Source organism: Euprymna scolopes, chromosome 44 (genome assembly GCF_053919585.1).
Source record: "Euprymna scolopes isolate OS-2025 chromosome 44, ASM5391958v1, whole genome shotgun sequence".
NCBI classification, from domain to species: Eukaryota; Metazoa; Mollusca; class Cephalopoda; order Sepiida; family Sepiolidae; genus Euprymna; species Euprymna scolopes.
In genome coordinates, this window is record NC_136525.1 from 14,566,096 (window position 1) to 14,592,477 (window position 26,382).

The 26,382-nt window shown below is 32.6% G+C and overlaps 1 protein-coding gene across 5 annotated transcripts in view; it reads right to left on the reverse strand.

Annotated features, from left to right (window-relative positions):
- LOC145268699 (uncharacterized) overlaps positions 1 to 26,382 on the reverse strand; it is a 444,413-nt gene that overhangs the window by 301,906 nt on the left and 116,125 nt on the right. Inside the window, exon 1 of one of the 5 annotated variants that reach the window (XM_080124231.1) lies at positions 1,450 to 1,540. The exons of the other annotated variants lie outside the window; for them this stretch is intronic. The gene's annotated coding sequence lies outside the window, so the exon portion shown is untranslated. Of the gene's footprint in view, positions 1 to 1,449; positions 1,541 to 26,382 lie in introns of those variants that run through there. 5 annotated transcript variants of the gene reach the window in all.

A 26,382-nucleotide genomic window follows, 5' to 3' on the forward strand; every position in this document is an offset into this window, starting at 1 on the left:
TGTTATTGAATTTGTTCAACCTCAGTTAGTAAACATGCCAGGGTATTGGTGGCAAACAAAATGGAGCAACTGCACATACAGCTAGAGCAACAATGTAGTTGTTAACCGTGATGTTTCGGGATCGAAAAATCTCTTGAAATTTCGATTTTGAATGGCCTCCACGTTCATCTAATTTGACAGAACTAGACTTTTGGCTTTGGGGATATCTTAAAGACAAAGTGTATGCAAATAAGCCTCGAAGCATCCAAGAACTTAAGGCAAACATACGCAGGAAATTCTTTCCCTACAACTTCCGATGTTAAGAACTGTCATAAAGAATAGCTTAGAAAGAGCTCGACTTTGCAAAGCCGAGAATGGAGGCTACTTAAGAGACATTATCTTTCGTAAATAAGTCAGAACAAATTTCCACACTATAAACTGTAATAAAAAAAAGAATTAATTAAATACAGTCATTTAAGAAAACGTTATTTGATTTTCAAACTGTAAAGTGACTTATGGGCCACCCTGTATGTATAGATTTAAATGCATAGACAATAAATACCATGGTCCATATATATATATATATATATATATATATATATATATATATATATATATATATATATATATACACACACACACCTTTTTTTCCGCTCTTTCATCACAGGTTGAAGCCTACTACCCCACCCCAAACAAACACCGGGCAACACCGGGTACCCCCACTAGTATATATAAAAAAGGCAAAATGTTTGTGTGTGTGTGTGTGTTTGTATGTCTCGCAAACACACGCGACAGATCTTGACTAGATCGGTATCGTTTTGAAGCTCAATATCTTTGACGACAAATATCGAAAAATTGACCAAAAACATTCATTCCTTCACACTACAACTGAGCAGTTTTGTACAAGGAAGGGTTACTTTTTTGCCAACATTTTTGCAAAGTCATCATACGCGTTTGCAATGACTAGCCTTAATTTGAACGTCAGTGAAGTCGTATGTCATAGTGGCAGCGGGGGGGGGGTTAAGCAGTTTGCTTTTTTTTCACCTTTTCATCCTTCAAATTACAGGTTCGAGCCTGCCTCCTTACTCTTTTTTTCCTCTTATTTCGAGGCTTACGCAATAGGATCTTTTTTCCTTTTAAAACAAAAATTGAATTATTTTACCGTTCGCTTAAACTTTTTTTTTTTTCTTCACACCTCTCTCCACCCAGGCTGCATCTTTTTTTTTTTTTTCAAGTTGCATTGACTCCCTATTACACCACCTCTCCACACTCGGGCAATGCTGGGTACGCCCGCTAGTGTATAATATTTCTGAGCTCAAGGAATAATAGAATCATCGAAACCATAAATTTTGTCTTGTAGTTATTTTGTTCAAACAGAAGTTGACCCCATGGAAGACAAGATGGCTGACAAACAAGCGTGAGATAATTATATGACAGTAGGAAAACAGACCAAGAAAGGTGTGTACCTACCTTGATTAAATGTTGAAGATGGTCTCACAACCTCTATTGCATGCGTAGAAAATAAATTTACTATTTATCAGTCCAATAGAAGGGTCAGTAATACCTACCAGAAATAAAAGAGGGGAAAAAAGGAAAATGATTTTAAGTATGACTTCAAAGGAATAACAAATTAAGTTTTTTTTTTACTCTTTTTCACCCCCCCCCCCAAAAAAAAATACTGCCACTTGAAAATAAGGGACTACTATTTGGGATCATGTATGTTTAAACTTCCACAAGTTAGTACAGCCAGGGAAGCAGGAAACAGGGACGGAAATCCAAAGTCTAGCAGTCCGAAGGAAGAAACTATTATAATTTCGAGCATCTAGCGACTTCAACAGTGAAGAGGTTAGATTTTGCTGCTTATCGGGTTAGTTGGGAGTATGTTCGTTGAGGGTACACAAGTCCTCAGAGTATTCATATATTAATAGGATAACGTGCGTCATTTATTTTGTGTGTCACGCTTACATCCGAGTGACTGTCGTTTAATTGTTATAGACTTCCATTTCTTGTCATAAATAATTTTACAAAGAATTCTTTATAAGTTCTGGTTTCAATTTTGATTTTAGTTGAAGGAACTAAAGTTATATATATATATATATATAATTTTTTTTTCTTTTCATATATATAAGTTTTGGTTTCGGTTCAAGCTGATGCACCCAAGTTATATGGATATATTTTTTTATTTTTGAAATCGTAACTTTATAATATATAAAAATCAATAGAACATTAACTATAATAATATATACGAAATCTGCAAAAACTAAAATATCATATTTAAGCATACTTTACGACCAGGCTACGCTAGGCGTCCCTGCTGGCTTAGATAAATACTTCTGCAGTTTTAACAAAAGAGCTACAAAAACATCAGAGCATTTCCATTTACGCTGAACATCCACAGAATACCAACATCAATATATTACATGTGAAGGAGTCCCCTGTAGAATTTCCACAGGTCCCGCTAGCATTCCATTAAAATATTGGTAAAAAAAAAAAAAAAAAGCCACAGGGATGTAACATCGCGACGATGAGGAAGGAGCTTGGCTGATAAATTTGAGACTTTTGTGCCATGTCTCGCCTTGATCTACCTTTTTGTGCCACGTCTCGCCTTGATCTACCTTTTTGTGCCACGTCTCGCCTCGATCTACCTTTTTGTGCCACGTCTCGCCTCGATCTACCTTTTTGTGCCACGTCTCGCCTCGATCTACCTTTTTGTGCCACGTCTCGCCTCGATCTACCTTTTTGTGCCACGTCTCGCCTCGATCTACCTTTTTGTGCCACGTCTCGCCTCGATCTACCTTTTTGTGCCACGTCTCGCCTCGATCTACCTTTTTGTGCCACGTCTCGCCTCGATCTACCTTTTTGTGCCACGTCTCGCCTCGATCTACCTTTTTGTGCCACGTCTCGCCTCGATCTACCTTTTTGTGCCACGTCTCGCCTCGATCTACCTTTTTGTGCCACGTCTCGCCTCGATCTACCTTTTTGTGCCACGTCTCATCTCGATCTACCTTTTTGTGCCACGTCTCGTCTCGATCTACCTTTTTGTGCCACGTCTCGTCTCGATCTACCTTTTTGTGCCACGTCTCGTCTCGATCTACCTTTTTGTGCCACGTCTCGTCTCGATCTACCTTTTTGTGTCACGTCTCGTCTCGATCTACCTTTTTGTGCCACGTCTCGTCTCGATCTACCTTTTTGTGCCACGTCTCGTCTCGATCTACCTTTTTGTGCCACGTCCTGTCTTGATCTACCTTTTTGTGGCATGTCTTGTGTCTCTACCTTGACAGAGTACAAAATAGACTTTGTGGATTAGTGGGGATGCCCTTTTCTCTTACCTGCAACCTCTCTCCCACAAAAGAGACGTTGCGAGCCTGCCTTTGTTTTATCGTTATTTCCATGGCAAGTGCTTGTCTGAGCTCCAATCTCTGGTCCTCCCTCGCCAATCATTCACGAAAAACACCCATCTAGCTGAAACCACTGTCAATAATTTTCCCCATTCTTTATCTGTGCCTAAATCAAAACGTAGATTCCATGAACAAAGCTTTTTTCTTAGAAGTGCATGCCAGTGGAACTCTTCCACTTGCCTGTTTTCCACCCGACTACAACTTGGATGTCTTCAAGTCGAACATAAACAAATTCCTGGTAAACCGCCCCCTTAAGTAAGACACTTTTTTCAAATCTCCATTACTAATGTTTACTACGATATTATCCCATTGATTACTGTACACACAATAACCCTTATCCCCGAGTGGCTTCCAGGCCTTGATAAGTGGTCACTATCATGTAAAAGAAAAAAGGCAGAGACTAGCGGAAGATGCATCAGCACAGATGTAGAATAAGACTCCATGCATGGGCGAATGCTGGCTTCGTAGATATATAGAATGAATGCAAATCATTTTCTAGCATGGTAGAGGGAGCCCACCGTCTTCGCAGTTGTGTTTTATAACAAAACGGCATATCAACCCTTTTCAAGATCATTTCAATTTTAATCCACACATATGTTTTGTACCTAATAGATTTCAGAATTGGGATGAGGATGAATTATTTCGATTAAAACAGTCGGAGGTTATATCAGACAAGACATTATGAAAATAACAATTCGCAACAAACTTAACATTTTTCATTTATAATAGGAATTCATTGAGATGATTATTATTTATTAATTTATTTATTGCGGACTATTATCCTCATCTTTTCTTAGTTGTTTCACGACGTTTCGGCCCACCACCTGACGAAGGCCAGATGAATAGTTGGCCGAAACGTTGTGAAACAAAAACTAAATAACATGAGTACAATCAGCCTTTATTTGCATTTTTATAACACAATTAAAAAATATTTTTTCATTTTATTTAAAACTTTATAAAAAAATAGGTTTAGCAAAATATAAACACATTTTTGAATTTTAAAAATAATTTTTTTTATTTGAATTTATATAATTATATGCTTATAAAATGATAAATAAAATTATTGATATCAAAATACCTAATGAAATTTCAAACAATTTTAAAAAATTATTTAATTGGAATTCATTATTGAGAGGAGTATTAATTTATTAAATTTATTTATTAAATTTATTTATTTATTAAATTTATTTATTTATTAAATTTATTTATTTATTAAATTTATTTATTTATTAAATTTATTTATTTATTTATTAATTTTATTTATTTATTAATTTTATTTATTTATTAATTTTATTTATTTATTAATTTTATTTATTTATTTATTAATTTTATTTATTTTTTTATTAATTTTATTTATTTTTTTATTAATTTTATTTATTTATTTATTAATTTTATTTATTTATTTATTAATTTTATTTATTTATTTATTAATTTTATTTATTTATTTATTAATTTTATTTATTTATTTATTAATTTTATTTATTTATTTATTAATTTTATTTATTTATTTATTAATTTTATTTATTTATTTATTAATTTTATTTATTTATTTATTAATTTTATTTATTTATTTATTAATTTTATTCATTTATTTATTAATTTTATTCATTTATTTATTAATTTTATTCATTTATTTATTAATTTTATTCATTTATTTATTAATTTTATTCATTTATTTATTAATTTTATTTATTTATTTATTAATTTTATTTATTTATTTATTAATTTATTTATTTATTTATTAATTTTATTTATTTTTTTATTAATTTTATTTATTTATTTATTAATTTTATTTATTTATTTATTAATTTTATTCATTTATTTATTAATTTTATTTATTTTTTTATTAATTTTATTTATTTATTTATTAATTTTATTTATTTATTTATTAATTTTATTTATTTATTTATTAATTTTATTCATTTATTTATTAATTTTATTCATTTATTTATTAATTTTATTTATTTATTTATTAATTTTATTTATTTATTTATTAATTTTATTCATTTATTTATTAATTTATTTATTGCGGACTATTATCCTCATCTTTTTAGTTGTTGTTTCACAACGTTTCGGCCAACTATTCCTCTGGCCTTCGTCAGGTGGTAACCGCGACGGGATAGGAACTCCGAATCTCCTAACTGCATTCTCAGCAATTACTGCCTTCCATAGTTGTCTCACCATGCAATAAATTAATAAATAATACTCATTTCAATAATGAACTCAAATTAATATATACCATTCGGTACGGACCCGACCACGCAAGATCAGATAAATAAAAGTGGATTTATAAGACTAAAAAATCCAACCTTGATCGCCCTTCGTGGCCCGTGGCGCAGTGGATAGAGACGTTGAATCTCTACGGTTTCAAGTGAGAATTGACTGAAGATACCGGTTTCAATCCTACCCAAAGCCGGCAAGAGGTTTACTTGGCCAAAAAGTGGTGAGACGAAAGACGAGGATAATAGTCCGTAATAAATAAATTAACATTTTCTGTTTTTATAGAGGTGTCTCATAAGGGGGGGGGGGAAGGCAAGGCAAAGACACATTTAACAATTCAAATATTTCAGATTTGCATGAAACTTGATTTTTTTTTTTTTCACTTGCCTCCTCACAAGAGCAGAGTTAGACACAACATCGGTTTATAATGTGTGGGGAAACCAGCTCCACAAAAAAGGGCTTTCTGGTTAGTAACAAAAATAAAAAAAATATCAGTCATGAAGGATTTCTCCATTAACTGAGACCAAAAGATTGAAGTGAAAAAATAGTGAAATGCAGCATCAGGACTGATACTACACTTTGATCCTGGCCCTTTTTTCTTGATCTATAATTATTAGACATCAATTTAAGCAGAATTCCTTGATTTTGAATTGTTTCTTAAAAACAGTTTAGCTCAAACCCTAAAGTTCAGACATTTTTTTTCTAGCCTCAAAACCATGGGTGTTTATGCTGAATATGGGCCATGCTATTTTTTAAACAAGATTTAAAAGTTGGATTCAATTTTTATGGCGTCTTGTTTATTAAAAGGTGCACAATAGTTAGAAAACGCGTCCTTCTAATGTTAAGGACTTTCTAAATAATAACTATTTCAGCACGGTCCGTATTCTGCATAAGAGAAAATCAATGATTTTAATGAAAAATCAGATTAAAGACTCATCTATAATATAAATTTCACATGTCTGTTTAAATGTATGCATGCCTAAAACTTTCGACAGAGGCGACGCATTTCCACGAAATCGGTATCGTCTTGAAGCGCAACCCTTCGGACGACAAATACCGAAAAATTGGCTATAAACATTAATTCCTTCACCCTCAACCGGCCACTTTTCTACAGGAAGGAATCGCTTTTTTTGTTGATATTTTTGAAAGTCATCCCTTCTTTTTGATTGTTAATCCTTATTTAAACCTTCCTTACTTCCGGTTTGGCAATGGATGCAACAGCAAAGACGTCACGATTTTTTTTTTTTTTTTTTTTTTTTTACATTCTTTTCCTCTTTCACGGTACGGGTTCGAGCCTGCCTGCCTACAAGCACTTTTTTTCTCAACACACACCTACAAACACCCGGGGCAACACCGGGCCCCCAGGCTAGTTATATCTAAATTTTATTATTCACAAGAAGATGTTCAGTGAACTAATTTTACTCATTCTAGTATATATATATATATATATTTGGTAAAAAAACAAAAAAAAACAACAGGGAAAAAGTACTCAATACGTTGGTAGAGCTAAATATGTTTTTATTATTTCAACCTCGGGGATTTTTACTTAAATCATTACAAGTTGTTTCAATCGGCAGGACAATAATATCCTGCCGATCTCAGACAATCTAAGCCAAAATAAATTAGAAGAAAAAGATTTTTTTAAATTACATATGAGTATCAAAAAACTAAAAGTTGAAGTGCTGGATAGAGAGGGGAGAGGGAGAAAAGGAAAAGAAAAGCCACCTATATTTCATTTTTAATTTGTACGCACAAAAAAAAATAAAATAAATGAACATCAAAACAAAAAGTTAAGCAAATTATATGATGGGGTGGAGTGGTGGTGGGGGGTTAATACCTGTCACTAGATTTTCTAATTTAATTTGTCTCACAACAATAAACAAGGGAGCCTTTTTTTTTGTAAAGGATAAAAAAAAAATCTTTTAATTCACAGCAGCATCATTTTGTCATCTCAAGTTTCAAACATTATCATCCGCATCCACTGAAAAGCCACCTGTTGAGCTGAACCGAATGCGGTGGTGGTGGTGGTGGGGTGTGGCGCTCGTTGTGGCTTTCTGACTTGCGTCACAGACTAATCAACCGTATCCCGAAACAGCAACGTCCTCAACCATTTTTTTTTTTTTTTTTTTTTTTTTAAATTATTAGAACAGTTGGTAAATAACAAATCGGTTCTTTTGTTAACAAAAACCTCATAATCGGTGAGGAGGGGATGTTGGCAAATAAAGTCTAATAGAGAAGTGGGTAAACAAGTAACGCCTTTGCTCCCCCACCCCCAACAAACAAAAACGATAAAGAGAAAATATAAAGATCACAACCAATCCTTTTTAGCTTCAATTGTGACGCATGTCTTTTTTTTCTTTTTTTTTTTTTAGAAAGACAAAAAAAAAAAATCAAGAAAAACACAATAAATAAATCAATATCTTGCTTTTTGTTTATTTAAACAAATTAAAAAGGAGGGAAGCTCCATTATCCCATCACCTCCAAATTACTGTTTCTATCAGATCTCTATTAAAAAGAAATATCTCCTCCCCCATTATATATAATATATCACACACGCACGCGCGCGCATACACACACTCACAGGCTGCCCGGCGTATCTTTCATTTTTTGGCCCCCGTACATGACGTAATCTCTGACGTCATAACATATCAATATATATCCATGACGTCATTAATGAACGCACAAACAGAAATACAGATTTTTAAATATATAAGATTTTTTTTTAATAGTGATATTAGCAGTTTTGAAACGCTGTTTTTTATACAATCTCCTAAGTGGTGAGGGAGTTATCTTCCTTTTTGTTTTGCATGTCGCCCCCCCCCACCTCCCTTTTTTTTACGGGATGTATTTTTTATGTTTAAATATTTTACGTGCATAAAAGTTTAATTTTAAACAGTTTTATGCACGTAAAAATATTTTAAATACTTTTAACATCTATATATTTTTTGTTTCATGTATTTATTTGCTTCCCCACCAAAGAAAATTAGGCACAATACCGTTTTGAATGTGGGGTAAAAACCAGCTCGCCTAAAAGTAGGCACTCAGAGAGCGAGAGAGGCAGCGAGAGAGCGGGATTGAGAAAGGGAGAGAGAGAGAGGGGGTATATATATATATATATATATATATATATATATATATATATATATATATATATATATATATATATATATATAGAGAGAGAGAGAGAGAGAGAGAGAGAGATAGTTATTTTTATGTATATCCGTTCGAAGCGTTGAGTGAAATTTGAAGATATGCACAAAAATAACTACCCAGATTTCCAAAATGGACGACCACGCGTCACCTATCCGGCTTCATAAATGATTGGTTGTTTTTGTTTTACGGCATATCAACCCTTTTCGGATTATTTAATGCCGAATCCAAAGATTTTGAAAAAAATTTTTAATAGAATATATTTGTTGTTTTCACGTCGGTTTCTATTTAACCCATAGTTGGGACCCTAACAGGTACTACCACTCCGGGTCAGAGTGGACCTGGGAGCAATGGTAATTAAAGGGTGGCTCCACACTCCCCAAAGCCCACAAGCTAAGGCCTCACCACTGGATATAGTTTAAGGTCATATCCAGGACCCCGGCTTCATAAAAACCCCGCAGTTAACATCACGTGAACTCTTCATCGAACTATCTTCCACTACATCATGTCGAGGAAGAAGAAAAAAAAAGATTGATAAAGGAGTCTTACTCCGAAATATTTCTTTAAAAATAAACACCTGTTTATTTTATAAAAAAAATTTCGTGTTGCAGTTTTGGCTTCTAATGTATTTATACATGTTTTATTCTTCATTATATATATATATATATATATATATATATATATATATATATATATATATATATATATATATATATATATATATATACTAGCATTTAAGCCCGGCGTCTGCCTGGGTGTTTCGAGGTGTATGTTGAGCAAAAAAAAAAAAAAAAATAGCGGTCAATTTTTTTTTTTTTTTTTTAACTTTGACCCCTATTATGATCCCTTAACATTTGTTTTGGGTGCAACTCAAGTTATTAAGTTAAATCCATGTCCAAGGAACCGAACCTATATCTAAAATTTCAAGTGTTTAGACCCAAAATTATCGGAGGAGTTTGGTAGAGTTCTCAAAAAGGTCAAATCGTTGAACTTTGACCCCTTAACAGACAAATTTCTTACCGAAAACCAATCACAGATTTTCTCAAATCACAGTACCCTGTATATCAAATTTTGAGTCTGTAGACATAAAATTGACAGAGTTATTGCGTAGGGAAATGTACACACACAGACAGATACACAGACACGTTCACTTTTATAGATATATAGATACACACACAAGCATAAGATACCCGCGGGTATCTTGCTTTTTTTCTTTTTTAATTTTCTTCCTTTGCAGATTGTAACGCTGGGTATGGGGCAGCCAAACCAGCTGCCAGCATTGCCCTGCTTTTTATTGAAACCAACCGAGAGCTCTTTTTAGTATCCTTGTTGTTCCCTTAAGTGCAATTGTCTGGATCTCTTTTGCGCTTGGTTCACCAGGAATATTAGTTAGGTAGGACTTCAGGTTCTTCTTCATAAGCCCTGTGGCACCTATGATAACTGGTATGATTGATATCTCCCTAAGATTCCAGTTTCTTTTCATATCATACATGAGACCTTGATATTTGGTCTGTTTCTCTCTTTCAGCTCTGTTCAGACCGCCATCATTAGGAACACTCACTTCAACCAAGTTTGCAACTCTCTCTGACTTATTCCATCTATGTCCGGTTTCACAGCAGCATTTTCAAGGTTGTAGGGATTACATGGTCGTAATGTATAGTATATAAGTCATTTCCAACTGTTCTTTCAGGTTGATGTTCCCAGGATTTGCTGCTACATTGGATGTTTAATCTTTTTACAGATGATCCCGTGTATGTACTTACATACTCCATGTCTCGTTGTGTAGTAGCCATCCCTAAAAGAACCTTGCAACTTGATACTACATGACTCACTTTCCAATTCCGTGTGTGTGTGTGTGTGTGTGTGTGTGTGTGTGTGTGTGTGTGTGTGTGTAAACGGATTTTCTTAACCAAATCTGCACATTAAGCGATTAAAATTCAGTTTCACTCGCAAGCGTGACGGACCAACCAGCAAAAAATGTTTGTAATAGAACTGCGTAGACAGATCTCAGTATACAATTTCAAACAGAAAGCACGACCGATCAACGGACGAAGTCTCTTCGTATAGAAACACGTGGACGCAGAAGAAGCGAATAGTTTTCTCCTTTGTTCCCTGTGAATGCCGGCAATTAAAACCGTTTAGTATGTTTAAATTTTAAGTAAATTCCCTCTAAAAAAAAAAAAAAAACTTCGAAAAAGAGGGTCGGGTAGGTGCGCAGGGGTGGGGGAAGAATGCTGATGAGTTTCCGTGTGTTTAAAGATGAGTTATTGTGTCGAAACAATTGTGTCGACTTTCTTTGTATCTGGAAGTTGTTGAAACGCTTAGGCAGTCGAGCCAACATACAGGAATTGATTCAAACTGAATATGGGGGAGGGGGGAATGAAAAAAAAAAAGAACCAAGAAAATTGTCACAAGTAGAGACAAGATTATATAATAGCTCGAGAGATCACATACACTAAGGCAGGTAAGCAACTAGGCTTGTAAACAACAACGGAAAACATTGTGTCAAACTGACAAAAGTTTGTGTGTATATTGTTCAGATTTGCCTTACTCACGTCCCCTGCTTAACGACAGAATCGTTAAAAAAAGTAAAATAAATAAATAAATAAAACGTCAAATAGACGATAGAGTTTCAACCAAGACTTGAAATACTCGCAGGTCTAGCCACACTGAAGAACTGTGATACAGTGAAACTTTCTCTGCATGACCACATACACGTATTTAAAATCAATACTGTCTTTCAAAGCACGTTAAAAATTCATATATTTTTATTGGAAAATCATTAGAATTTTTGTAAACTTGACTTTTTCTCATTAATTTTGGATAGAACAAGTCGAGCATGCGATGTCTCCCCCCCCCCCCCCAGAAGTGAAAAATTTACTTTCACCATGATTAATGTTTGTGCAAAATTAAAAAAAAAAAAAAAATCAAGGCGTGCTTATTGAGAAAAGTGTAAACAAATGAACAGACAAACGATTTGGGGACTATTTTACCCCTACAATGGTCCCTAGTATTATCCTGGAAAATCCGTTCTGGCAAAAAATTTACTTTCACCATGACCCATGCTTGTACAAATTTTTTTTTTTTTTTAATCCAAGGCATGATTATTGAGAAAAGTGCGAACAAACGAAGGACGAACGAGAGTGAATTACTAGGTCCAATCCCTCCTTTGTCGGAGGAGACCAAAAAAAAATGTCCATCTTTAGAGAAAGGAGTTTTGTTGTCCTTTTTTTTTCTTTTTCTATATAAATAAAACAGATGTATGCGGTGGGCGAACAATTTTCAACCTATTTATATATATTACCGTAATCAGCTACACAAGAACTCCAAAAAGTAATGAAAATATTCTAAAAAAAAAAATAAATAAATAAATAAATGATATATATATATATATATATATATATATATATATATATATATACAGTGGCGTACCTATGTAAAATGGCGCCCATGGCAAAATTTGAATGTGCGCCCCTTCTTAATAATTTATACCTTAGATATACCTAACTACTAATTTTAATTTTTGTCAAGCAATTTTTGCGCCCATGTCAGAGTGGCGCCCATGGCACGGGCCATGCCTGCCATACCCTAGATACGCCACTATATATATATATATATATATATATATATATATATATATATATATAATCCCTCGATACGTAATTACCAGTGATAACAAAGAAAAAAATTCATTATATATTATTAAAAAAAAACTGCACACGACTAGCCTTGTAATTAAAAACATTTCGCAGACAAATAACTTTAAAAAAAACAATATAGTTTACCAATTTTACTGCCCAATAGGAGAATGTATCGCTAATAATACTAACTACATAATGTATCGCTAATAATACTAACTACATAATGTATCGCTAATAATACTAACTACATAATGTATCGCTAATAATACTAACTACATAATGTATCTCTAAGAATACTAACTACATAATGTATCTCTAAGAATACTAACTACATAATGTATCTCTAAGAATACTAACTACATAATGTATCTCTAAGAATACTAACTACATAATGTATCTCTAAGAATACTAACTACATAGGCTATACTGAAAACACGTTGTCGCGAAGACTAACTTTCCACCTCTCCGACTCTAGTTCAATATCGCAGCATTTCGAAAAAAAAAAAAAAAAAAAAAAAAAAAATGGCTGCCATCATTCTGAATTCCGAAGGATCAAGGTAGAGAATACAAAGGTCTTACAAGTCGAAAATAATATTAACAGAATAAAAATAGATTTAAAAAATATTAACAGATTAAAAAATAATAGATTAAAAAAAATATTAACAGATTAAAAAATAGATTAAAAAAATATTAACAGATTAAAAAATAGATTAACAAATAATAGATTAAAAAAAATATTAACATATTAAAAAATAGATTAAAAAAAATATTAACATATTAAAAAATAGATTAAAAAAAATATTAACAGATTAAAAAATAGATTAAAAAATACTAGATTAAAAAAAATATTAACATATTAAAAAATAGATTAAAAAAATATTAACAGATTAAAAAATAGATTAAAAAATAATAGATTTAAGAAAATATTAACAGATTAAAAAATAGATTAAAAAAATATTAACAGATTACAAAATAGATTTCAAAAAATATTAACAGATTAAAAAATAGATTTAAAAAAATATTTACAGATTAAAAAATAGATTAAAAAAATATTTACAGATTAAAAAATAGATTAAAAAAAATATTAACAGATTAAAAAATAGATTAAAAAATAATAAATTAAAAAAATATTAACAGATTAAAAAATAGATTTAAAAAAATATTAACAGATTAAAAAATAGATTAAAAAAATATTAACAGATTAAAAAATAGATTAAAAAATAATAAATTTAAAAAAATATTAACATATTAAAAAATAGATTTAAAAAAATATTAACAGATTAAAAAATAGATTAAAAAATAATAGATTAAAAAATAGATTAAAAAAATATTAACAGATTAAAAAATAGATTTAAAAAAAAATTAACAGATTAAAAAATAGATTAAAAAATAATAAATTAAAAAAAATATTAACAGATTAAAAAATAGATTAAAAAATAATAGATTAAAAAAAATATTAACATATTAAAAAATAGATTTAAAAAAATATTAACAGATTAAAAAATAGATTAAAAACTAATAGATTAAAAAAAATATTTAAAAAAATATTAACCGATTAAAAAATAGATTAAAAAATAATAGATTAAAAAACATATTAACAGATTAAAAAATAGATTTTAAAAAATATTAACAGATTAAAAAATAGATTTAAAAAATATTAACAGATAAAAAAATAGATTTAAAAAAATATTAACAGATTAAAAAATAGATTAAAAAATAATAGATTAAAAAAAATATTAACATTAAAAAATAGATTTAAAAAAATATTAACAGATTAAAAAATAGATTTTAAAAAATAATAGATTAAACAAAATAGATTTTAAAAAATATTAACAGATTAAAAAATAGATTAAAAAAATATTAACAGATTAAAAAATAAATTAAAAAAATATTAACAGATTAAAAAATAAATTAAAAAAATATTAACAGATTAAAAAATAAATTAAAAAAATATTAACAGATTAAAAAATAGATTAAAAAAAATATTAACATATTAAAAAATAGATTAAAAAAAATATTAACATATTAAAAAATAGATTAAAAAATATTAACAGATTAAAAAATAAATTAAAAAAATATTAACATATTAAAAAATAGATTAAAAAAAATATTAACAGATTAAAAAATAGATTTAAAAAATATTAACAGATTAAAAAATAAATTAAAAAAATATTAACAGATTAAAAAATAGATTTTAAAAAATATTAACAGATTAAAAAATAGATTAAAAAAATATTAACAGATTAAAAAATAAATTAAAAAAATATTAACAGATTAAAAAATAGATTAAAAAATATTAACAGATTAAAAAATAGATTAAAAAAATATTAACAGATTAAAAAATAGATTAAAAAAAATATTAACAGATTAAAAAATAGATTAAAAAAATATTAACAGATTAAAAAATAGATTAAAAAAATATTAACAGATTAAAAAATAAATTAAAAAAATATTAACAGATTAAAAAATAGATTAAAAAAATATTAACAGATTAAAAAAATAGATTAAAAAAATATTAACAGATTAAAAAATAGATTAAAAAATATTAACAGATTAAAAAATAGATTAAAAAAATATTAACAGATTAAAAAATAGATTAAAAAAATATTAACAGATTAAAAAATAGATTAAAAAATAATAAATTAAAAAAATATTAACAGATTAAAAATAGATTTAAAAAAATATTAACAGATTAAAAAAGATTTTAAAAAATATTAACAGATTAAAAAATAGATTAAAAAAATATTAACAGATTAAAAAATAGATTAAAAAAATATTAACAGATTAAAAAATAGATTAAAAAAATATTAACAGATTAAAAAATAGATTAAAAAAATATTAACAGATTAAAAAATAGATTAAAAAAATATTAACAGATTAAAAAATAGATTAAAAAAATATTAACAGATTAAAAAATAGATTAAAAAAATATTAACAGATTAAAAAATAATAAATTAAAAAAATATTAACAGATTAAAAATAGATTTAAAAAAATATTAACAGATTAAAAAATAGATTTTAAAAAATATTAACAGATTAAAAAATAGATTAAAAAAATATTAACAGATTAAAAAATAGATTGTAAAAAATATTAACAGATTAAAAAATAGATTAAAAAATATTAACAGATTAAAAAATAGATTTTAAAAAATAATAGATTAAAAATAATAGATTAAAAAAAATATTAACATTAAAAAATATATTAAAAAATAATAGATTAAAAAAAATAATACAAAACTATAAAAATAAAAATCTACAGCCCCCTTTTTAACCGGATCTCATTTATTACCGGGACAAATATATTAACTTTATTCAATAACAAACTAATAAAATAAAATATAAAATAAAAATAATTCGCCCCTACACATTCAGTAAAAAGTGTCCTGGCAGCCCCGTGGTGCATCTTTATAATCAATAAAAAATTATTTTTTTTTTAACTATAAATACACCAAGCCTTAATAAAGAAAAAGAAAATGACAACGACGATCAGATGTACCGATTGAAAGCGCTCGAGAAGAATAACAACAACTACTGGGCGCCACAATATACAACATGCCAGCCGAAATAAAAAAAAAAAAAAAAAAAAAAAAAGACTGTTCCTATTTACAATGCCTCCCCACGGGACAGAGTTAGACGACACCAGGGTCGTTTTTTAACGTGGAGAAAAGGAATAAAAATAAAAATTGTCTCAGTCGTGAAGGATTTCTCCTCCACTGACAGAACAAGAAATTGAAGTGCAGCAATGCAGCATCTGAAGAACAGATACTACACTTTGATCTTGTCCATAAGGCCAAGTTTAAAGATTCGCAATAAAATCGAAAAAAAAAAACAAAAAAACTGTTGTGTTCAATCAGATGTGTTTAAATTAATGACTTGCTGCCAATATATAAATATCGTGTACAAATTTACAAAATCGTCGTCAGTTGAAGATTTTAACGTTTAAGAAAAACGCAACTTGAGCTTGCTTTCATTTTTTTGTAGCATTGTTCTCAGCGTTCACAAGCATTAATTCGAATACAAGTCTATTAACCGAGTTGAATATCAGTCTTTAAAGAATACAGAAAAATCTGCAAGGAATAAATCCCCCCTCCCCCGACCCCCAACTCGTCCTTCACCTCTTTCTCCATTATATTTTAAGCCATAACAGAAAACGCGTGGAAATTAGTAATTGTACCAAGAATTTATTAAACTGAAGGTCACTTGAATGCGTGAACTTTTGTGAAAATGTAATTTTTTTTTTTTTTTTTTTTTTCAGAATTTAGTTGTTCAACTCTCTTCCACTGCAAGAACTTACACACCAGAGTCAGAACGTGGGATTGAGAAGTCGCTGCCACAGGGGAGGGGCACTCTGACCTGTAAAAAGTGTCCGGAAAGTCCCGTCGGCATTCCTCGGTGAGGGCGCCTCAGGCGATTAGCAATAAACTAATCCCTTCTCAAAGAGACAAAGAAAAAGCTGGTAGAGTAGACAGCCTAGAACTGCACAGAACTTAATTCCTACCGCAAAATCAACAGCGACCGGATCATTACCAGAATGGTCTAATCTCTATTGATTTTGGGGGCCCCAGGATTAAAAAAAAAAAAAAAAAAAAAAAAATCCCTTATTTTGGTTGTGTATGTGAAGAAAGGAGGAAAACGGGGATAAAAAGCGAGGCGGGGAACAATAAGAGAGGATTAGTTTCCGTTAGTTTCCGGTAATTCCCGTGTCATCTAATGTTTGTGAACAACGATACAACTTAAATCACAAACTGAGTTGCTTATTTAGAATGACACTCGATTAAAAATACAAAACAAATTTCATGACGTAGGTACTCGTCACGGAATTAAGATGTCATATTCCAAAAACCACGTAAATTGATTTTCTTAAAAAAAAAAAAAAAAATCTGATCAATTAATCATTATTTGGATTCATCGCGCTACTACCTTGCAAGGACCCGTGGCGCAGTGGTTAGAGTACTTGAAAAAAAATCAATTGAAAAAGTGATATTCTCCTGAAGATTGAAGGTTCAATTCTCAGTGTGGATGACCAAAAAATACAATTGCAAATTATTCAAGATCTCTATCCAGTCATGGCTGACGAAACAAGAATATGCTACCTCCATGAAGTAAATAAAGGGTTCCGTTAAAAATTCCATCCAAATTCCCGAGTTCAACAAGATACACTTGATAGGTCAGAGATTACATCGACCAAAACGTTGTGAAAATCAACACTCAAGATGAGAACAGTAGTCCGAGGAATTCAAATAATACGAATAACCAATCCTCATCTCAAAAGTTCAGTAACCTGATCAAGTAACGTGATTTTTGGAATATGATATGTTCAGAGACAAGTACGTACAACATAAAGATTTTTTTTTTAAATAAATGTAATTAAAAAAAAAAAAAAAAAAAAAGCCCCCAATCTGAAAATATGGACATTTCAAACAAAATAGCAAAACAAAGATTTTACCAACCTTATCTTTTTTTTTTTTTTTTACTTTATTGTGGTCCAATAACATTGGTGACACACCATTTCGCGTTAGATCAAAGCAACGTTGAGCTTCGCCAGTATGAGATGGGTGACGATTTGTGAATACCAGGCGCTGTATGTAGGAAGACGTCGACAAGAACCGTGAAATAACGTCATTATCTCACCCGGGATATACACACGACTGAAGATCGCCTGTGAATTTAATATTTCCTAGGCTCTTCCTCATTCGAGGGTAGCCAGTTCAACCTACCTAGGGTAAATGCTGTAGGCTTGGCTTGGCAGAGAGAGGATTTTGTTTCAAACGTAACATTCATCCAATGTAAAAAAAAAAAAAAAAAAAATTATTTTCATTCTCCAATACTTTAATCCATCCGCCCGGGTAACGCCAGGTGATCCTACTAGTATCTCCCTAATTAAGATTTAGTATCTGAAGCAAAGAAGGTAGGCTCTCTTTACCGGGTCAGAAAACTTCCTACATCTACCAGTATTCTATAACTATAAATCCACCACTCGCCTATGCATGGAGTACTGTTGCTACAGTTGGGCTGCTGTTGCAATCACGAGTCTCTCCATCTCGGACAGGAACTCTCTCTCCTCAACATAAAATCACTCCCAACAAATCAAACTTAAAACAAAATCCCACATCTTCACTGTAAAGATCCCAAGAAGCCGGAAAACTTTATATTCTAATAATTTCTTTCCCCTGACCGTTTTGTCATTAGAATTCCCTCCTTGTTTCATGGACTATACCAACTTGCAAAAAAATCTAAATGTAAAGTGAACAAACATCTTGCTGAATAGACTGTAGTATATTCCCCACAAATTTGAATCCTAATCCTAAAAGCACCTTATGTTTTAATGTGTCGGGTGAATAAACCTTAAAAAAAAAATAAAATAAACAAAAAAAAAACACTTCTTCGAGAGTATTTCCAAAAGTAAAGCCTCCTATTTTTTTGCAACTGAAAAAGTTAAAGAGCTACGAAGACAAGAGTGATACCATTAAAACGAGCAACCTTGTGCTCCAGAATTTATTTTTCTACATAGTCACCACCATTTTAAATGCACTTTTGCCAGAAATTCAATGACACATCTCTGCTTCTGATGCACACCCATGACAGGGTTGTTTTTGTAATCTCAAACCGTCGCTATCTGCAAGAGAGAAAACTTTCAGATGATGAATGCATAAGTTCAGTCATAACAATGCAATTTGCAATCCCCTCTAATCCATTCGAGCAAAATAAAAAAATAGGAGGCATTATGTTATGAATGCTCTTTGCTTTAATGTAGTACGGTAATCTATAATATAAATCTCATCTGTGTATGTATGTATGTATGTATGTATACCTAAAATTTTCAACAGAGGCAACGGATTTTCACGAGATCGGTATCGTCTTGAAGCTCCCCCCTTCAGACGACAAATATTGAAAATTGGCCAAAAACGTTAATTCCTTCACCCTCAACTGGGCACTTTTCCACAAGAAGGGGGTCGCTTTTTTCGCCAATATTTTCGAAAGTCATCCCAACTTTTCGATTGAGTAGCCTTAATTTAAACCTTCACCACTTCCGGTTTGTTGATAGACGCAACGGCAAAGACGTCACTTTATTTTTTACGTTCTTTTCCTCCTTCGCGGTACGGGTTCGAGCCTACCTGCCCACTACCATTTTTTATTTTTTTTTTGCTTGACACACACCTCCAAACACTCGGGCAATGCCGGGCACCCATGCTAGTATCTTTGAATGCTTGATTCATTTTACCATTTCAAACTAATTTACTATCGTTCAATGTTCAATTGGGGGGGGGGGGGAGTAGTATCTATTATCGAACATTACTTCCTTCTTTGGGAGGAGACTGTAGTATATTCAGTATGAATTTTAAAATGGATACAATCCGACGTTATGATGTGAAAAGGTCAGTGACCACACCTCTTGAAAAAGCCCGCATAATTCGGGCGAAACGTCGAGCCTCCGGTCTTCCGTTTCCTTTTCACATAATATGCAGTGTAATAGTTCTTTCCAAGAACTGCAAGGTTGTGGAAATCTTCTTACTGACTGTTTTCCTCCTAACTATAGCTTTGATCTTTTCATGAGTAAAGTCAAGAAGCATCTTCTGTCTTTGCAATAATCATCTTTCATTCTTACTAGCTCCTTATGTCAAGTGGCTTCACGCCTTGTCTGGAGTGATTTCCATAAAAAACAAGCCAAGCATGCAGCCCCCCCCCCTCCACAAGTGAAAAATTTCTTTCATCATGACTAATGTTTATGCAAAAAAATTTTTAAATCCAAACGAACGGAAGAACGATTTTAAGGCAATTTTACCGTCATAATGCTTCCTAGGAGTGGGATGCAACCAGAGTTATCCTGAAAAATCTGTTTTGGCAAATATTTACTTTCACCATGACTAATTTTTGTGCAAAAAAAAAAAAAAAAAAAAAAAAAAAGAAACCCAAGCCACAAACGAACGAAAGTGAATTATTAGGTCCAATCACTCCTTTGTCGGGGGAGCAATAAAGCAATCTGTTTCTTCGTCATGGTATCATCTTTGCACAGAGATTATCTCCTCCCTTTTAATGGAAGATTTGGTAGCATACCAGCAAAAATATACAACCTCTGGTTGCATCTTTTTTTTTTTTTTTTTTTTTTTAAATAAATACTTTTATTTTTCCGAATGAAGTCTGGAAAGTTAAAAATAAGGTCACCTACAAAATCAATCTGAACGATCCGCCGCATAAAACATAAACAAAAAGCGTTTTCTGAACCATTTTAAAAAAAAGTGACGTTTCACACCACGTCTGTTGTCATAACAGATTTCGGTATTAATACTTTTTTTTTTTTTTTTTTTTGATTAGCAGACAAAATTAAACAAAGGAAAAAAAAAAAAAAAAACAAAAAAAAAAACAAAGAAACAGAGAAACAGAGAAACAGTTACCCAACCATTTGAGTGGAATGCCGAAGACATAACATAACCTACATTGAGTTGACAATAATGAAAAATATTAAACGTTCTAAAATTTATCCTAAACTAAAAAAATACCCGCCACAGGACGGAGAAAATGAATTCCCCAAACAGAACAGTTTTACACCAATTTTATGTCACACTAGCATTTCAGCCCAGCGTTGTCCGGGTGTTTGGATGTGTTTGTTGCGCAAAAAAAAATAGTAGGAAGGCAGACTCGAACCTGTACCGCGAAGGAGGAAAAGAACGAGAAAAAACCCGACGTCTATGTTGTTACAACCACCACCTAACCGGAAGTGAATTTTTTAAAATTAAGGCTAGACAATCGAAAGGAGAGGAATCTACAAAGAATAATTTGAAAGTCTTACAAATCAACATCGACACATGGGAAGAACTTACTCTGCTAAGGCCGAAGTGGCGAAAGCTTGTACGTGAAAGTTACGATGCTCTAGAGAAAAGAAAGAGGCCCACAGCAATCTGAAGCGAGAGCTTCGCAAAGGTTTAATTGATAGTCTTAACCATGACATACAGAGCTGGAAATACGACACTTATGAACGAGTGCTTTTGTCAAATGCTAGCTACGTCAACCACCTTGGCGCACAAAACTCCTGTTCAGGTCAACTTTGCACCTATTCGTCCGAACCAAACGATCTGTTTAATATGCAGCAAAGTTTGCAAGTCTACTGCTGGTTTGAGAAGACATGTGATTGTTCATAGGAATACTCTTCAACCTCCAGAGGAAGTCAACTCGGTGGAAATTGCTAAATTTGTATGTCACATTGCAAATCTGCAGTGGGAGTGCAGAGTCATCCGAGATGGCATGGACGACAGGATTGGGAGAACTTAATGTGACGGCAATCATCTGGAAAGCTGCAGCAATCATATATATATATATATATATATATATATATATATACATATACATACATACACACACACACATACATACATACACACACGTTTTGTTTTTGGAGTCCTTTGAGATGAGGCATTATAAATCGTGCATTCATTCTTTTGTGGACTTATTCGCATTTTCATAATTGTTTAACCACGTTTAGGCCAACTCATCTTCTGGCCTTCTTCAGGAGATAAACAGCAACAGTATAAGATTGTTGAGTCTTATAACTGTATCTTCAGTAATTACCGCCTTCCATAGTTTTTGTCTCTGTACGTTTTGGCCAACTAATCCTCTAGCCTGCTTGGGTAAAATTGAAACCACTATCTTCAGACAATGCTAACCTTGCATCATAGACTCAACACCTATATCCACTGCGCTGCAGTGAAATAACAACTATGAAGATGAGGATAACAGTCTGCAAAAAGAATGAATATACAAAATCTCTGCCATTATTCAAATATTCATTTACCTTCACGCTGACCTTTGACACAGCAATCATCGACTATTGCTTGTTTTTTTTTGTTTTTGTTTTTTTTTAAATAAACTCGAAATCGTCAAAGTTGCTTTGACTAATTAAACCCTTAACGACTGAGAATTATTTTTTTTTCAATACAGGGTGCCAAATAATTGTCTTCTTTTTTTTTTTTCTTTTACATAGGCATCATCACATTATCAAGGCCCAGGGGCCACTCAAGGATAAGGGTTAAAGGGTGTACAGTAGTCAATTGGACAATATAGTAATTGTCAGTAATGGAAATTCAGTAAATTTGTTAGCTTAAAGGGAACTGCTTATCAAGAACTTGTTTACATTGGACTTGAAGACAATCATATTGTAGTCAGCTGGAAAGCAGGAAAACGAAAGACAGTTCCACAGGCATGCAGTTCTAAGAAAGAAGCTTTGTTCATGGGATCTACGTTTAGGTTTAGGCACAGATAAAGAGTGGGAGGAATTATTGATAGTGTTTTCAGCTAGACGAGTGTTTCTTGTGAACGTTTGGCGACCTATCTAATCTTTCTCTTAACGACCAACTGACACCACAAGACAAAATGCAATTCTTTTTCCAACCAGATGACACTACATGCCACACGTAGTGCAAATTACTGATATGAGTTCATGACATGTTTATGGAAGAGAGAACAATAAACAAAGGGTTATGGCCACCACGTTCCCTGGACTTGTCATCATGTGATTTTTATCTTTGGGGGGGCTTGAAAACAAAAAGTTTATGCAAATAATTCTCACAATCTAGATCAACTACAGGAGAACATTATCAACGCTATCAGGAGAATCACCAGAGAAGATCTACAGGCAGTATCTGCAAACGTTGTTAAACGTGCCCAGAAATGCATGGATGTCAACGGAGAGCACTTCCAGCATCTTTTATAACATTACAGTTTCTTCTCTCGACTGCATTTTTCTGGACTACTTTTAAGTGGGCCACCCTGTATATAAGTTTGAATCATAATTTCGATTTTTCATTTGTGCTCTATAATTTTGACCATGGCTGTATATAAATATATATAAATTATAAAAAAAAAAAAAACTTTATGCAGATAATCCTCACAATCTAGACCAATTAAAGGAGAACATTACCAACTATCAGGAGGCAGTATCTGCAAACGTTAAACGTGCCCAGAAATGCATAGATGTCAACGGGGGAGTATTTCTAGCATCTGTTATAACACTACACTACAGGTAATTTAAACAAAAGAATGTTCCTCCTCTCTACTACATTTTTCTGGGATACTTTTAAGTGGGCCACCCTGTATAATCAATTCAGCGAAGATAAAGAATGAGGGCAAATATTTAAAATAAAATGCACAAACTTTAAAACATTAAAAAAAAAATTGTTTGCTGCGTAAATCGCAAGATGTTGAAAACAAATTTGTCGTTTGAGTTGAGGAATTAGTTTTTTTGCATTAAAGTGCAAACATAAATATCATAGAAATGAAAGGTATTTCTTTTAATGGCCGAATTCCATGTGAACATATTCATGTATACACACATGCAAAAGATGCCTGTCACAATTCTGGTACACAGGCACAGACACGCATCCACATACAGAGACCCATGAGCAGACGCGCATCCACATACAGAGACCCATGAGCAGACGCGCATCCACATACAGAGACCCATGAGCAGACGCGCATCCACATACAGAGACCCATGAGCAGACGCGCATCCACATACAGAGACCCATGAGCAGACGCGCATCCACATACAGAGACCCATGAGCAGACGCGCATCCACATACAGAGACCCATGAGCAGACGCGCATCCACATACAGAGACCCATGAGCAGACGCGCATCCACATACAGAGACCCATGAGCAGACGCGCATCCACATACAGAGACCCATGAGCAGACACGCATCCACATACAGAGACCCATGCGCAGACGCACAGACACATACAGAGACCCACGCGCAGACACATACAGAGACCCACGCGCAGACACATACAGAGACCCATGCGCAGACGTGCAGATACATACAGAGACCCATGCGCAGACGCGCAGACACGCAGACACATACAGAGACCCATGCGCAGACACGCAGACACACACAGAGACTCATGCACAGATACATATACACACACAAACAAAAAACATACACTAAGACACAACCATCTATATATAAATACTTTTGTACATACATCTGTAACCGCAAACCCAAGCAAACACCTGCGACAAAAACAAAGACAACCACCTATACAGGCATATACTTGGATACACACAATCAGTTACACACACACACACACATCAATGTGTACAAATAAACGTTTCATGTAAAAATATACAACCAAAAAACATATTCGATTTGTATTTGCAAAGTCAAAAAGAAACGATTGACATTCGACGGAATCAAAACAGTTCGATGAATCTGAAGGTAAATGAATGGTGTTATTGAAGCTTTTGTTAGAAAAATAGTTTTTTTTTCTTTTTTAAATTAAAAGAAAAAAAAAACACATGAAAGAGTAAAACATCCTTCAGCCTCACTTAACATCCTGCGCCCACCCAGGCAATTCTTACAATCTTTCATCTATAATACCCCCCCCCCCCCGCCCGCTTTTCAGAAATGTTCACAAAACATAAAAAGCCAACGGAAAACATTTCCTCTCGACAAAGGAAACCACACAAAATTATTCTGTAAACATGTTACATTTTACGCAGAGAGGGGGGGGGGTCAACCTTTGATTTGGGATAAATAAAATGGGCACCAGTTGTATATAATTGCTCCCAAACAAGGTGATACCTGCGAGTGATGATAAGGCCAAAATTGAGATTTTTTTTTCTTGAAGACCACCACCAAAAAATAGACCCCCACCAGTGGTTCACTGTATGAAAAAAAAAAAAAAAAAAAAAAAAAACAAGAGATTTTCAAACTCATAATCTCTATATAAATAAAATGAACTCATTTTTTCCCGTCGGATTTTGACATTAATAGGATTAAAAATCAAGATATTTCATGCAAATATAATATGCACAAACGGCAGAACAATATCTGAGGTGTGTTATAGGCTTATTATTTCTCAAATTCCTCGATAATCTTAGATTTCTATACTTTTTCTGTTGAGAAGTCACGGCCAAAATCGGTTAAGATCAATGGAAGTGGTAAAATATTTTCTCTCTAATAAATTCCTCCTCCCCCTACCACCACTTAACACCGTTTGGGGATCGTTCACAAGGAACAGTTGAGAAGAGAACACCGGTTTGGCTTCGTAGTTCTTTCATGTGAAGTTATTTAAAATCACTAAACTAAGCTGCAGTGCTCTGTGGCGTAGTGGTTAGCGTGCTGGACAATTCACATTATATTTTCACGTTCGCGCCGACCTACCGTAGTCGTTTTTTTTTTTCCTAAACAACTGGAATGGACTTTTCTTGGTGGCCGAACTGTTAACGTTGCAGATGTTTTTTTTTTTTTGTTTTTTTTCACACTTTATTTTCCTACTTTTACTCATGACTCCGGGTTTGATCCTCCCTACTTACCTACCATAACATTTTTTAAAACTCCCCCCCCCCCCGTCCCGGAAACAAACACTCGGGCAACGCCGGGTACCCCCGCTAGTTTATTAATAAACTAGCAAAGATGTACAAGACTTTGCTCTATGCTCGGGTACCCGCTTTGCAGGCACCCTTGCAGTTAGTCGAGGCTGTAAGAGCTACACTAAATATGACCTTGACCACCATCCCTAGGTCAAGGACCATCATCATGTCAGGTTTGGTTATGATCGGTCCAGTGATTTGGACTGTAGGAGAGTTGTACACACATACACAAACGCTACTTCTTTATATATAGATTGGTTGAAATTCAGCAATGTCTACCATTATTCAATCAGACACTTCTCAAAATTTTAGTCTCCACACAAATTCGCACATCTAGCTTTCCAATATATGACGGTGGGTTCCTCTTTGACGATTATTGTGTTGCTTAAAAATGTTCCTGCGGGATTCGCTCTTGTGAGAGAACCCAAAATAACCCTAACCTTTTCATGCGTTGGAGGAAGTGAATTGCTGACATTTTGTTTATGCACTTGATTAGAGAGCAACAATAAGTTTATCTTGAAGTTTGAAATAGTGTTAGGACAATTAATCAGAATTGGGAATCAATGGGACATTTTGCATAACAAGGAGTATCGGTAGGTGTGTCAGAAATTTCGTGAAAAATAGTGAATA